Source organism: Pristis pectinata, chromosome 3 (assembly GCF_009764475.1).
Source record: "Pristis pectinata isolate sPriPec2 chromosome 3, sPriPec2.1.pri, whole genome shotgun sequence".
In the NCBI taxonomy this organism is placed as follows: Eukaryota; Metazoa; Chordata; class Chondrichthyes; order Rhinopristiformes; family Pristidae; genus Pristis; species Pristis pectinata.
The window spans coordinates 79,538,613-79,554,778 of NC_067407.1; the positions used below are offsets into that span (position 1 = coordinate 79,538,613).

The 16,166-nt window shown below is 42.1% G+C and overlaps 1 protein-coding gene across 5 annotated transcripts in view; it reads left to right on the top strand.

The window, feature by feature from the left end:
* Positions 1-16,166, top strand: part of LOC127568508 (pleckstrin homology domain-containing family G member 1) — a 155,109-nt gene that overhangs the window by 23,994 nt on the left and 114,949 nt on the right. The window contains exon 1 of one of the 5 annotated variants that reach the window (XM_052012347.1): positions 9,465-9,540. The exons of the other annotated variants lie outside the window; for them this stretch is intronic. The gene's annotated coding sequence lies outside the window, so the exon portion shown is untranslated. Of the gene's footprint in view, positions 1-9,464; positions 9,541-16,166 lie in introns of those variants that run through there. 5 annotated transcript variants of the gene reach the window in all.

Sequence of the window (16,166 nt, forward strand, 5' to 3'; positions counted from 1 at the left end):
ATTAGAAGCAAGTCCATGGTAGTGCAAGAGGTGGTCTGTAGAGTTCCGTTCCTGAGGTAGGGTTAGGCTTGTGCAGGTCGGTTCAAGAACCTAATCGCTGTATGAAAGTAGCCGTTCCTGAACCAACTCCATGATTATATCTCACACAGCAGCAAATTACTCACTGTAGTGAACGTCTGGGAGAAAATCGGTCGCGGTCTCTTGCATCCTGTTACTAATTTAAAGTGAATAAATTGAAACCACCGCCGACTGTTTCCTCCCCCTCCTCCCTATGTTTTTTCAATTCAGTTCTGCAGTGGGTCTCTAAGTTGTGTCAGTATGAAAACAATTATGGAGTATTTTTGCATAATTACTTTGGTGTCTGTTTAACTTAGTCATGTGCAGTTGTGCATGGTTATAGGAGGGAAAGGTTCAGATTTACGGGGCAGAGCCAGCTAGAGTGTACCCACCCCTCCAATCTTTAAAGTGATATGAGTGCAAGGAGAACTTACCATAGGTCTGCCTGATTTATTTATAAATATTTATAAGGATGATATGAGACTTGAGAGGTTTTGATTATCAGTAACAATTCAACAAACTGGAACCTTATTTCTCTTCTAAGAAAGAGAAGAAAAACCCTGATAGAGGTCTTTAAAAAGAATAAGATGTTTGATTGTGTAGTCACAACTTCTGAGGGGGCCCTGAGTTAAGGCACGTACATCCTACTGTCCAATTCATCGGACAGACTATTGTAAATGCAACAGAGAATTGGTAGTCACCACCAAACCCGATGGAGAATTGGTAGTCGCCACCAAACCCGATGGAGAATTCAGGATAAACATTTTTACACAGAGAGGGGAGAATGTGAAACTTGTGAAAGGATGAGGTGAATAGCATATTTGGATACATGGGAAGGTCAGTGAACAAATGAGGGAGAGAAATGCAGAAGGATAGAACGATAGGGTTAGATGAGGGTGAATGTGGCATTGACTCCAGTATGGTGGAACATCTGGGCTGTATGACTGATTTCTATGGAGCATATTTCAAGTGTTTCTGTGTAGGTATTTGACTCAACTGATTGCTCAAAGAAATGTGGTCTGAGCAGAAGGCATGGGGTCAGAGGACAGTAAATGATCAGTGCAACAGTACACAGACATAATTCAGCCACAGAGTGAGGTTCATCTCTGCCAAGAAGACATGAAATGGACGCTAATGAGAAAAGGAATATTAAGGAGCACGTCAAAGGCCTGGAGAGAATGAGGATGAGATTTACTAGAATGGCTCTAGTGTTGAGGGAGTTTAAGATGAGTTGCACTGAGACACTGGAGAAACTGTGTATTTTTTTCAAGAGCAAAGCGGAGAAATAGATGTTTTCTGAATTATGAGGGGATTGTGATAGGGTAGACAGGGAGCAATTGTTTCCACTGGCTGGAGTGTGGTTGACATCAGAACACAGATTTAAGGTTCTTGGCAACAGAATGGAGGGGGATGAGGAGGAGAATTTATTTTTACACAGTTTGTTTCTATGTTCTGAAATGCTTGGCCGGTGATGTAAGCACGGCTGGTAGTAACTTACGAAGAGGAAATTGATACATGGTTGAAAAAATACAAAATGCAAGTCTATTGAGAAAGACGGGGAGGGCAGTGGGAATAATTGGATAGCTCTATCAAAGAAATAGCTCAGTCACGATGGGCTGAATTCCCTCTGCCTGCACTCTGATTCTATTTACAGAATATTCTCCTCACTGTTTTATGTCTCGACCTCTCAGGTGCCTCCTTTCAGAACCCATTTCCCCAGTTTTTACTTCAAACTAACATTTTGGGATCTTTCTCCATTTTTCTCTGAGTCGTCTCGATTGCTTCAGTTTGACTGTAACCTCCTCTTGTTCATGTTCTACCACTCTAAGTGTACAATTCAGAGGAGGTTCCTTTCTGTTGGTTGCTGCTCTATATTCTGTGGACACTTTGAGTGTTGAGTCTGGTAAGATTTTACCTTTTTTTTAGTTTAATTGGGGTGTGTGGGTTCATGTCTCCTTCAATTTGCAATGGACAAGTATACGTTTCATTAGCCCACTTGCTTATCTTGTCCTGTGTGCACTGACTACATTAAATCTGCTTCCCTTCCTTACTCTGCATTAACTGCACTTGTCACCATTTGTATTGGATGTGTGAGACCATGCCCTTAATGGGAATTGGAAACAATAATGCAGAGGGTTGGAACATCCCACTCTCTGCTTCCCAACATACTTGCATAATCTCTCAGATGAGTTTTCATTGCTATCTGTTTAGCATTCACTTTCTCTGGCTGTTGCATGGATTTCCCTAAATTCTCAGCATTTGGTCTTCCCTCATGCAGAATTTTGACTGATGTCTCCTGAAAGTCTGGCTGTTGTAGAGTTCCACAGTCCACATGGATTGTTGCTTCCTCAAAAGATAGAAATATCAGGGATTATGGGATCTTTTCCCTTCTACATCTACTTTGATTCATGAGGTAAGATGATTTGATGTCAGTCTTGGCTCAGTGGTAGAATTCTCTGTGAAATTGCTTAGGGATTCAATCAGCACTTCAGGAATTTGAGCACACAATTAGACTAACAATTCAGTGGAATACAAAACATAAAACAGTACAGCACAGGAACAAGCCCTTTGGCCCACAATGTCTGTGCTGAACACAATAGGTGGTGTTTGCTTTTGAAGATTGTATTGTATATGATAAAGTAAAGCATCTTGCATCTGCATGCACTTCATGTCTAAGAAACCTTGCATCCTGTTGTTTTAAATTCCTATGTAAAATTTTACAATGGAAATTGGGTATGTAAACTGGGAGTGCTGTAATTACATTCTCCTGCCACTAGTGGCACTTTAACTCATAATTTGGTATCTGCAGGGAAAGGTACATCAAACTCTCCTGTACCTTCCAAATTCCTATCAAATTTGCTATTTAGTTAGATAGTAAAGAAAAGATAAAATTATATATATTGGAAAAGGACACTGGGAAATTATCAGGAAATTCCTTTTGTTTCTGCCAATCAGCTGCTACAATTTTGGCGGAAAGTTGGCAGAAGAGTCAGACAAAATATGTCAAACAAAAGTGGAGCCTCTCTGTAGTACTGTCTACTTTTTAGATTACCTGTCATCAGACTTGGCTCAGCAGTAATGTTCTCCTGTCTGAATCACTCATGGGTTCTATTAACACTCTAGAAAACTGAGTATGTAATTAGACTGACAGTTCAGTGCAGCACCATTATCAATTTTGGGACACCATGTTCTGTTTCTCTGGTATACATTCCAATCCACCTCAGTGGAACGAAAGAACAAGGTTTTTCCACACATTTCACTCCTATTTGTGAATCTGGGTACAAACCAGGACTAGTTTAATATGTCAAGTACCCCTGTGGTTTCAGGAAAACTTTATGGTCTTTCCTGTGCTCATACCACAGTGATACGAGTGTAGAAATTTTAGTTCTATTTTATTCCTTTGGAAAATAAGGATTGAGGCTTGAATATGGGGTTGATGCTGGAATTTGGAGCAACCCACAAAATGCTGGAGGAACTCGGCGAGTCAAGCAGCATCTATGGAGAGAAACAGATAGTCGATGTTTCGGGTTGAGACCATTCATCAGTGCAGAGAAAGGGTCTCAACCCGAAACGTTGACTGTCCATTTCTCTCCATAGATGCTGCCTGACCCACTGAGGTTTTCCAGCATTTTGTGAGTTAAAATTTTGTAAGGTGTGTGCAGAGGAATCACGCAACATCATTTTCTTTGTCTCCAGCCATGTATGACATAAGCAGGTGCGGTATTTAAGAGTAATCATAGAAATGACATTAAATAAAAGATGGAATTTGCATTTTTATAGTGCCATTCACTATCTCAAGACATAAAACACTTTACAGCCAATGAGGTACATTCTTGAAGTATTTAGTATTCTTGTGAAGTGGGAAACCCAATGGTAAATATGTGCACAGAAAAGCCCTTTTAGTGGCAGTGAGGTAATGATTAGGTAATCTGCTTTTGTAATGATGCTGACTGAGGAATTAGTCAGAGGGCCAGGGAAAGCTCTCCTGTTCATTGATATAGTGCATCGGGATTTAATGCAACCACCTGAGCACGTTAATGTCTCTTCCAAAGTGCCACTCTACTGCTTCATTACTATGCAAGAAAGTCAGCCTGGATTAAGTTCTCAAATCCCTCTGTCTCACAGTTGACACTTTGGGTTGAAGATAAAAGAAACCAGGATTATAATCTCAAGGGCAGTAGAGGTGGTGCAGAGGCAGCCTTGTTGACAGGTGTTTGCAGAGCAATATTTGTGCTGCAGTTGGGAAAGTGTTTAACATTCTTCATTGTGGGTGATAATTAACAGGGCACTAGGTCAGACTGAAGAGTGAGTGGAGGCTGGAGAAAATGATAGACACAACAGCTGATAGTGTTGAACTCAACCTCTGCTTGCAACTAAACAGCTGTGCATTGAGACGTATCACTAGAGATATGAGATTGAAACGTACATTGGAATACATTGCACAGATTAGTCGACATGGTAAAAAGCTCTGTACCTGTGGTGGTCTACCTTAGTAGATGTTAGCAAGTTACTGTGAACAGGAGCATGTGGTCAGCCATTGTATTATAAAACCCTGACAAAAATGTGGTCTAACCAGAGTTGGCAATTGTTGTTTAGATAGTGGCAGGGTTCGAAAGCTGTTTAACTTCCTGACTTTATTCTACCTTCACTTTTTACCCCTACACAACAATATGAAGTACTAGATGGATTTATTTGATTGATTCTTTCTTTCATAATGTCTATTTTGCTCTCCCAATGTCTTTCCTGTTAAATAGGCAAAGAATTTCTAGTGTTACTTAAGGATTGTTCTATGACTCAGTTTGCAAAAGACTAAACAAAAGGAACCATCCTGCATGTGATCATGAGTAATAAGGACAATGAACTCCGTGGCAGTGATCTTCATGTAATCTTTGAGATTCCAAGAATTGAAGAGGATACTAAATCTGAGCAATATCCTCTTAAAGAGTACTGAGAGAAATCATGACAGAAATTGCACCACTTACTTGCCATGGCTTCTTTGATAACACCTTCCAACCAACACTCCTACCCCTAGAAGGACAAGAAATCGATAGATCTTTAAACACTCAGGCAATCAAAGGGTATGGGGTTAGTGCAGGAAAATGGCACTGAGGTAAGAGATCAGACATGATCTTACTGAATGGTGGAACAAGCATGAAGGGCTGAATAACCCCCTTCTGCTCCTAGTTCTTATGTCAGTGGGCATTGATTGTAGCTATTCAAGTAGATGAACTGAGGAAGGTAATTTGTGTACACAGTGGACCAATGTATACCCAAACAAGGTGCCATGTCCAAAACCTCACTTGCCCAGGACTACCGAACAACTTGTAACTCAGAGGCAATTAAAGATTTAAGGGTGTAATAGAAAGGTGCAGAATTAAGACATGTCAGAAGTGTGACCAAGAAAATATCTGATTTGAGATTTGGGTTCATGTAAAGAAAGGCAGTGAAATAAGGACACAATTGAGGCCAGGTGAAGGTTTCCTATCTATTCCTGCAAAGGTTGCAGAAGTGCCAAGTAGGATTTTCTGCTGTTTCTTTTGCCAAGGAGAAGTTAGGTAACTTACAACCTGGAAAGGAAGCAAGGTGCCCTGAAGTTGGATTGTGGCACTCTATTACCAGTATGGTGTCTGAACAGCTGTACAAATTTTAAGTAAACAAATCTCACAGGCCGGATAAAGATCATCTGATTATTCTTAAGGAAGTTAGGAAGGAAATGCAGGAACTTTGGTGCAAATCTTCCGGATGTCACTGAATTACTGGAGAGGTGCCTGGGCGCTGGTGATATTAGTCCTTTTTCTCAAAAAGGTAAACAGAAGTTACTCAGGCAGTGGTGAGGCTGTGAATTTGGTATCCATTGAGCAAACTTTTGAAATTCCTCATTAACAATAATAGTGTCATAGTAAAATTGTAAACGAGGTTCAACATGGCTTATGGTCTTGCCAAATCCAATTGACTGGTTTTCTTTTAGAGGATGACAAAGGAGGTTGATAGAAGTATAAGGGCAACAACTGTGTCCAGTCTGGGTCTCAAAAGGACGACTCAGCTTCAGACTTTACCACAGCGTTGGCCCAAACATGGACAAAAGACTGGAATTTCAGAGGGAGGTTAGAGTAACTGTCCTTGACATCAAGGCAGCGTTTGACTGGTGCGAGCCCTGGTTAAACTGATGTCAATGGACATCAGAGGGAAAGTACTCCATTGGCTGGAGTCATACCTTGTACAAAGGAAGATGCTTGGGGTTTTTGGTGGTCATTCACCTCAGTCACAGTTAGTAAAGGCATTCCTCAGTTGTATGCTTAACCCTCTTCAGTTGCTGCATCAGTGACCTTTCTTCCATCATAAGATCTGAAGCAGGAATGTTTGCTACTGATTGCACACACTTGTAGTCATAGCTCTTCAGATAATAAGGCAGTCCTTAGAAATCTTTAGCAAGAACTAGACAACACACAGTCATGGAATGTTAACACTTGCACCACATTGAAGGTGAGTCCCATTTAAAGCAAATCTGCTCACGATGACTATTGTATTATAGCACAGGCCATAAATTATTTCAACATAAAATCTATAGACCTATGATCACCATGGTATCAGACAAAAAGGATCTGAGGAAATACGAAGTTAGGAAATCTTTTTAGCTAAACTGGCCCAACAAGGCCCAATGCAAGCTTGAGGAACAGCACCTCATCTTCTGTTTGGGCACGTTGTGTGGAGGGCATGCTCAACCTGGCTTGCTGGGCTTGTCCTCCTGCTCTGCATTTTGCAACTCCCACAATCTTTTGTCTGTCCTTTCATCCTCTAACTGCTCCCTTTCACTCATTGACCAAATAACGTTGTTTACATTTTATCCCCATGGTCACCCCGGTCTCACCCTATAAGAGACCTCCCCCACCCTCCTTGTAATTTAACAAGCATCTTTTCTCTCCTTCCCAGTTCTGACGGTGGGTCTTCAACCTGAACCGTTAACTCTGTTTCTCTTTCCACAGATGTGGACTGACCTGCTGAATATTTCCAGCATTTTCTCATCTTATTTTAGATTTCCAGCATCTGCAGGTTTTATGATTTCCACTTTATTCTCTCTTGCTTGACTGGTTATTTTCCTTTCTGGTAGTTCTTCATCAGATACCTGCACCTTATATACTTTATTTAGGGCTTAGTGAGCTCTCAGGTCTCCTTTCATCATATCTTGTTTTGTTAAACTTAATTAGTTGAATGGCCTTGGTTCCCATAAGCAAAAATCAACTGGGACTATTGCTTTGTCCTGTTGCTTTGCTGATCTCTGTTCTTTTAACTTTGCTAAGGCAGACTGAAAGGTTTCTTATTGTGTTTGAGTTTATTTTCTCCTTTTGCTATGGCTAATTCCCAACCATTTATACCACCTTAGCAACAACCATTAACATGGGCCTGTGTGTGCTCATTAAGAGTGTACACCAAACCAATGTGAGAGTCCCACTAACCCCCTGCAATCAATACACATCTCTTTGTGCTCCAACAGTATTTCAATTAAGCACAAGCACAATTTGGTCAGCTTGCTGCTACTCTGAGCTCATTTTTCTCACATGTGCCATCTCCAACCAGAGAGAGGGTCTAACCATCTCACCTTGTCAATCATTGGCATTGTTATTGTCAAGTCCCTCACCGTCAACAACCTGGTGACCACAAACTGAAATGGATCGTGGCTACAAAAGCAGGCCAGAGGTGAGGTACCCTGCAGTGAGTGAGTAACCTTTTTTTCGAAAGCCTTTCCTTCATCGACAATGGACACGTCAGGAGTGTGATGGAATGTCCTCCACTTGCCTGCAGCTCCGACAACGCTCAAACATCAACATCACCCAGAACAAATCAGCTTTTGCAATTTACACCCAACCGCCACTTTGAACATTCATTTCCCCCATCACCAGATCAACGTGGCCATTATGTGTACCATCTACAAAATCTACTGCACCTAGTTGCAAGGATTTCTTTGACCTTGTGGGCTTCTTTGAGGTGGCACACTGGCACAGCCGGTAGAGCTGCTGCCTCACAGTGCAAGAGACCTGGGTTCAATCCTGACCTCTGGTGCCATCTGTGTGGAGTTTGTCCGTTTCCCCTGTGACTGCATGGGCTACCGCCAGTTACTCCGGTTTTCTCCTCTGTCCCAAAGACGTGCAGGTTGGTAGGTTAATTGGACACTAAATTGCCCATAGTGTGTAGTTGAGTGGTAGAATTTCGAGAGGGCTGTTAATGGGAGTATGGGATTAATGTAGAATTACTGTAAATGGGTGGTTGATGGTCAACATGGGCTCAGTGGACCAAAGGGCCTCTTTCTGTGCTGCATCTCTCTGTGAATCTAACACCCAGAAGGACGAGAGCAGCAGACTAGTGCAAGCACCACCTTGCGCAAGTTCCCCTCCAAGTCACACACCATTCTGGGACTGTGGCTATTCCTTCATCCTTGCTGGGTATAAATCCCACAACATCCTACCGGACACCCCTGTGGGAGTACCTTCACAGCATTTCAAAAAGGTGGCTCACCCCCACCTTCTCAAGGGCAATAAATTTTGATTAGTCAGTAGCATCCACATGCCACATATGAATGAAAGTCTTCTGTAAACTCTTCCAACCGCAGAACCTTCCAAACTCTCTCCATTCTTACCACTCCGGACTATGTACTTCCCCCACTTCACCATTCCAGCTGGTCCTTAAGCCGTCAAAACCATAAACGCTGGACTTCTTTCCTAAAACTACAACCTTCCTCGATTACTTAAAATTTACACCTATGACTAAGTTTTTGGTCACCTGTGATAACCTTTACTTTCTGTTTGGTTTAACATCAAATGCTTTCTGCTTTTTCACTGTGAAGTGTTTCAGGACTTTTGACAATGTATGCTATATAAAATGACGTTGTTGTAAATAGAGCTTGTGGGAAGTGAAAAAAAGACAATTTTCACTTGGATTGCCATGATATTTATTCCCAGTTTATGAAGTCTAACAAAAAGATAGTGAATTTCATTTGACATGATAGTCAGTCAGGAGGAGGAACAACCCTCCACTAATAATAATTTATTTATACTTAACGTCTGTAGGGACATTTGCCTCATTGTCTTTCCAAGGCTCCCTTGCCCTCGACAATTTTTTGCTTTGACTTGAGAAGTTTCATTTGAAACCGTTTTCGTTTATTGTTATTATCCCTTTAAGAAGGAGGCACCAATTACCTTTTAATTGATGTTTGCATTGGTTCTCAGTACAAGAGTTTATGATGGTGGAGACTTTGATTTCCTTCAACTGTGGATGACTAAAAAGTAATCATCAGTAATTATTGGCTCTTTGCCTATACCATCTCACTCGTAAAAAACACGCAGATTGTCCTGCGTTAGGACAAAAGAGGATTAATGCAGATGTGAAGAGATTGAGGCTACAAAACAGACCTGGATTCAAGCTGAAATGCATCTGTTTGAAAAGTAAACTGATCTTTTAAGGACCAGCTGTATCAGGGATGTGCCTGAGGTGACTTTTTTTTCCATTTTCTTTGCAAGTTGTTATTTGTGAACAGAGAGAGAAAAAAATTGCTTGAAAGGTGTGTTTGTTGAATGGGTTAATTAGTGTTTACCTCTGCCTTAAAAGGCCTCAGTGATTGTCAAGGGTAGGGTTATTTCACGTTGCAGTGGATGGGTTTTTGTTAATAAAAGTGGAGATACCTGCTGGTGTGGGGTTGGTAATCCTTGTGTAAATGGAAGAGGAGGGAGCGGAAAAGATGTCTGGAGTGTAGGCCTTGGGTTTGTGTTGCAGGGAAATCTTCATATGTATTTGTAGAACTTTCTCCTGCCACTACTATTTGTTGGAGGTTCCTCTTTGTATTTGAGGGTGTAGAGGTGTACCAGGACCAGTATATTTCTAAGTTACTTTTCATTTGCTTAATAAAGTAGAACATTTTGCAAATTTGCAAGATGGGGGGACTTTAAAAACTATGGGTAACAGCGTCATGTAAAGATTGTCATCTATGGCTTAAATCTAATGTTTGCTGGTTCTGTTTAAAACAGCTGCTTGGTTGTATGAAAAAAAACATTATAATTATTGTGGTATGACTATAAAACTGATCTGCAACTTGGGAGCTGTGAATTGTTTCTCTATTCAAGTACACACACACTGGAGTATCTCTGAATACAGTCACACTCAATTAAACCAAGCTGCTTGAAGATTGCATGCCATCATAATAACTTTGCTAGGGTAGTGCTTCAAAATGATGGAAAGCCTTTTTGTATATGTGCACTGCCAGCTGGTATTTGATTTAAGGGTAGCTGTACACTTTGTGCCCACTAAGTGTAACCTAGCAATGCCAGCAACTAAACAAATAGTTAAAAGTAAATGATTCGAGAGACTGGTCAAGATCCTTTGTACTACTTTGTGAATGTTATTGAGCCATTAGTAAATGGAAATCCCCTTTGATATATCCAGTTGGCTGTGCTCCTGGAATGATTTGTGCTATTAGAACAATAGTCTTTTAACATGCAACTTCTCCAAAACAACTTCTTTTTATTTTGCTGTTGAGAACTGTTTCCGTTCCAATTAAGGATGCCAACTCTCTAGGATTGTGCACACATCTCCAGGAATTGCAGATAAATCTCCTAGCTACTGCTGCAGCAAGACAAGACTGGAATCATGGGGCCATTTTATGTAAATTTTTAGTGTTTTGCTGATAATTGGTTCCAGGTTAAGCAATCTGTCTAATGCTCACACTTGTTTTTACATCTCCCCAAGGTCACATCTCCTCATCTCTGAAATCCAATCTATTCCAATAATCCTATTGCATGGCTTTAACTTTGCCCTCTTGCTCATTCCTTGAACTTAAATGTGCCATTATTGATGACCATACATTAAGCTATCAAACACATAATTATGCCATTCTACTTTTCCTCTAATGAAATGCTTATTAAAACTGCAGTTTGAAGAATCTTTTAGTCATCTGCTTCATCGTGTTATATGGTTTTGCTTTGTAATGCTCTTGTATGACCTCTTTGGTTTTGCGATTTTAGAGGTGGATACACAAATGCACGTGGCTGTTGTCCGTTTAGGTGGATGGTGTGGGGTTGTGATATCTAATCATTAAACTCATCCAGCTGGGTTTGTTTAAAACTGGCAGGGGATTCGGTTTGTAATGGAGGTGCCAGCTGGCCAATGATGGCAGAATGCAGAGAGAGAGAGGGACACAGTTGGAGATGGGGCTTCAAACATCCTGGCCAACCAGAGTTGACAAAGTTAGGTTCATGATGTACAGGAGTTAAGCTTCCATTATTGTTCATTTGCATTCCCATTTTCTCTTTATTTTGGACGTGTGATTCTCTGACTGTGCTGTTATAGAATTGGTTGCTTGGAGTATTTCAAAGCATCTAGCCATGTTTTTCAAAAAAAAAACCTGGCTCTGGCTTCATTGCTGAGGCCATCATTTTTATTGCTTGCACCCAGCTTCCCTGAGGCGATGGGTTGCTCCCTTGAAGTATTTATTTGGAATACCTGTTGACTTGTGCTGGTGAGGGATTAGTTGTTTAGACAAGATGAGCTAAAGTAGGCAAGTAATCTGATAATCTATATCCATTATCACTTTTGCAGGTACTTATTACCAATTACTTCAATTGAATTAAATTTCTGTCATACCATCTTAAACTTGGCTTCCTGAAATACTGCTCCAGGCCCAGTAATGTAACCAGAACCACATACAAAATGCTGGAGGAACTCAGCAGGTCTAACTTCTCTAGGATGGCATGAATGAATTTGGCTCCTGGATAGCTGCCCAGTTGTGTGTTTACATTGGGATACCTTTTAATCAGAGTGATTTTTAGAGTCGCCAATTATTAAGATAGCTTTGTTTGGCTGCAATTTGCAGGTGACATTTCCATTTGGATTCCTTCTTCAGCCCTTTGCCTCTTCCACCTATCACCTCCCAGCTTCTCGCATTACTCCCTTTCATCGCCCCTCCCCTACCACCTACCTTTATTTCCACCCCCCCCCCTTCACCTGGACTAGCCCATCGCCTGCCAGCTTGTGCTTCTCCATCTCCTCCTACCGTTTTTATTCCGGCTTCTGCCCTCTTCCTTTCCAGTCCTGATGAAGGGTCTCAACCCAAAACGTCGACTGTTTACTTCTCTCCATGGATGCTGCCTGACCTGCTGAGTTCCTCCATGATCTTGTGTGTGTTGCTCCAGATTCCAGCATCTACAGAATTTCTTGCGTCAATGTAACTAGTACCATCTCTTTTGGCCCTGGGTGCTACTCAGTACTGCCTCCTGCTGGTGGCCTAAGAACGGGAGATGTGCAGGAGAAGCCCCCCTCCACCACTGAGTTTGAATATTGGCTGGTTACTTGGTACATTTATTGCATTGACCTTCACGTTTGTTTGTTTGGATATAAAGAAAACACTTGGCATACACTTCCTCCTACACTGAGCATATTTGCAAAAAGTAACTTTTTTTCTTATGACGCAGTAAGTGACCAGTCCATTGAGCCTATGTCAGCTCTCAGGACCATCCTACATTCCCACTGGTGCCCATCAATTTGCTTCTCTATCCCACCCACCTGCACACTTGGGTAATTTACAGTGGTCAATTAACCTACTAAACAGTACATCTTTGGGGTGAACATGGAACATCACAGCACAGTAAAGGCCCTTTGGCTCACGATGTTGTGCTGACATTTTATCCTGCTCTAAGATCTATCTAACCCTTCCCTGCCACATACGCCCTCCATTTTTGTATCATTCATGTGGCTATCTAAGAGTCTCTTAAATGCCTCTAATGTATCTGCCCCCACAACCTCTGCCAGCAGTGCGTTCCACGCACCCACCACTCTCTGTGTAGTTTCAAAAAAAACTTGCCTCTGACATCCCCCTTATACTTTCTTCCAATCACCTTAAACTTTTGTCCCCACGTGTTAGCCATTTTTGCCCTGGAAAAAAGTCTGACTGTCCACTCAGTCTATGCCTCTTATCATCTTGTACGCCTCTTATCATCTTGTACACCTCTATCAAGTCACCTCTCATCCTCCTCCCCAAAGAGAGAAGCTCTAGCTCACTCAACCCATCCTCATAAGACATGCTCTTCAATCCAGGCAGCATCCTTGTAAATCTCCTCTGCACCCTCTCTAAAGCTTCCACATCCTTCCCATAATGAGGCGACCAGAATTGAACACAATACTCCAAGTGTGGTCTAACCGGAGTTCTATAGAGCTGCAACATTACCTCGCGGCTCTTGAACTCCATACCCCAACTAATGAAGGCCAACACACTATGCGCCTTCTTAACAACCCTATCGACCTGCGCGGCGATCTTGAGGGATCTATGGACGTGGGTCCCAAGATCCCTCTGTTCCTCCATATTGCTAAGAACCTTGCCATTAACCTTGTATTGGCCTTTAAATTCGATCTTCCAAAGTGTATCACTTCCTACTTTTCCAGGTTGAACTCCATCTGCCACTTCTCAGCCCAGCTCTGCATCCTATCAATGTCCTGTTGTAATCTACAGCAACCTTCTACACTATCCACAACACCACCAACCTTCATGTCATCTGCAAACTTACGAACTCTCCCTTCCACGTCCTCATCCAAGTCATTTATAAAAATCACAAAGAGCAGGGGTCCCAGAACAGATCCCTGCGGAACACCACTGGTCACTGACCTCCAGTCAGAATATGCTCCATCTACAACCACCATCTGTCTTCTATAGGTGAGCCAATTCTGAATCCACACAGCCAAGTTTCCCTGGATCCCATGCCTCCTGACTTTCTGAATGAGCCTTCCATGGGGAACCTTATCAAATACCTTACTAAAATCCATGGACACCACATCCACTGTTCTACCTTCATCAATGTGCTTTGTCACATCCTCAAAGAATTGAATAAGGCTCGTGAGGCACGACCTGCCCCTGACAAAGCCATGCTGACTGTCCCTAATCAGCCTATGCTTCTCCAAATGCCCATAAATCCTGTCTCTAAGAATCTTCTCCAGGATAAGGGAGGAAGCTGGACCATGTGGAGAATTGAGTGCATTTAACAAGAGAACGTACAAACTCCACATAGACATTAACACAGGCCAGGATTGAACTAGGGTCACTGGCACGGTGTGGCAGCAGTGCCTGATGCTGCATCACTTATTGTGGTGTCAATATCAATTACCCAGAAGGAGCCTATAATGCATGATATATTGTCCCAATTCATGAGTGTCTGATCTTGTATTACTGCAACAATTTTGATTTGCATAACTCCTTAAAGTTAAACATCCCATGTCACTTCCTGTGGTCCCTGGAAGGTGGTACTGGTAACAGTGCAAAGGACAAAGCCATTGCAGGTGATTCTGTGACTGGGAGGATAATGAAACCAGGCAGGTTGAGTCCTACCTGCTGGATCATTGGGGAAAGGGGTTGGAGAAGGGTGTGAGGTGAGCCATGTTAAAATTTGCAGAAGAAGGTACATTCTCTTAGTCACAAAATCCACAATGCATTAGTTACTGCTAGAACTCTTTTTCTATATAGCCCTTTACACTTCAAGAGGTATTTTGCATTGGAGCTAGTACTTTTGGGGGTGGTAAGGGGACCATAGATCTAATGGGCAGCAGCATATCTGTAGACCTTTGGAGATGAAAGGGAGTTGCGAAATGCAACATGTGAAGTTGGCGGGATGAAGGCTTTTCTTATTAAGCAAGGGGTGGTGATGGCAGATTTTAGAGGAGGGTTGAATATCTAGAGAACGTTTTTATAAAGGTTTTTGTTTCTTGCTCTTCGTGGTGGCAGGGCTAAATATTGCATAATGTGGAGTGTGCAGGTCCTGGGATGCAGTGTGCAGTACATCTAGTGTTAGTGACTTAATATTGAAAAGTAAAGATTGGCTCATGAACAACTCCCTCATTGTTGTATTCTGCAACAAGGTGGACTGTTGTTTTTTTTCTTTGCATTTTTGAACTCTTCCTGTTTTTCGTGCATAAAACATGAGCAGGCAAGCTGTAATGTCCTGCTGACTCGGTGTTCTAACGGCACTGCAGATGTCTTTTGACACCTTTCATGCACTGCAGCCAGATTAAAGCTTTTGATTGGAGGATGCCCACCTTTGTTTCCAGTTATGAAGCTCGGACTGAATTGCTGCCAAGTTCGCAGTAAGTTGCTGAGCTTCCTCAGGTCTACAGTTCTGGAGGCACAAGGAAGGCATACATTTCTTTTCCCTGCAACGAAATTTTTCTCGTGCAGGTCAAATTTACATTTGATACATTTCTGTGTGTTGGTGCCTTTTTGGAGTCAGAGAGACAGCATGGAAACGGGCCCTTCAGCCCACTCAATCAACCATCCTTTTACACTAATCCCATTTTATTCTCCCCACATTCTCACCAACTCCCCTGGACTCCATCACTCACCTACACAAGGGACAAATTACAGTAGCCATTTCATCTACCAACCCACATGCCTTTGGGATGTGGGAGGAAACCAGGGTGGGGGTGGGGGGAACCCGTGCAGTCATGGGGAGAATGTGCAAACTCCACACAGACAGCACCTAAGGTCAGGAATGAACCCAGGGCACTTTGAGGCAGTGGCTCTACTAACTGTGTCACCCACACAGTGGAGTCTGACAAGTGGAATTCTTTCCTTTCTAATAAGAATTTGTGTTGCACCTTTCCCACCCTGTCTGTCGTACCTTTATGAAGTGTTGCCCTTGTTATATGGGGAAACATAGCCGTTTTTAACAGGAGTTCCCACTGTGTGTTACCAACCTGGTGAAGTCAACTGGGGAATCTTGTATTGGCTAGGACATCAGTGGGGTTGGGTGTAGAGGGCAATTCCCAAGGCAGTAAGTACTTGTAGAGATCGTACAGCTATGTGAAATGTTGCTTCTCATGGTATGATGAGCTGAATTCTTTTGCTTCCAGGTTGAATGTTTTTATTAGTCCTTTGAACTAGTATCATGGGATCCTTTGCACCTATTTGAAGTGAGGTGGAGGGGGCTTCGTTGGTTTAAAAACTCTCTTTCTGACAGTTGCATTAATGCAGAAATGAAGGACTGCATTCAGCCAAGAACACTTCCATTAGTGCTTCTGGTGAAAACCTGTGCACTTGGGATTAATTATGTTGTACAAATCATCAAGGTAATGAAACTAACTGT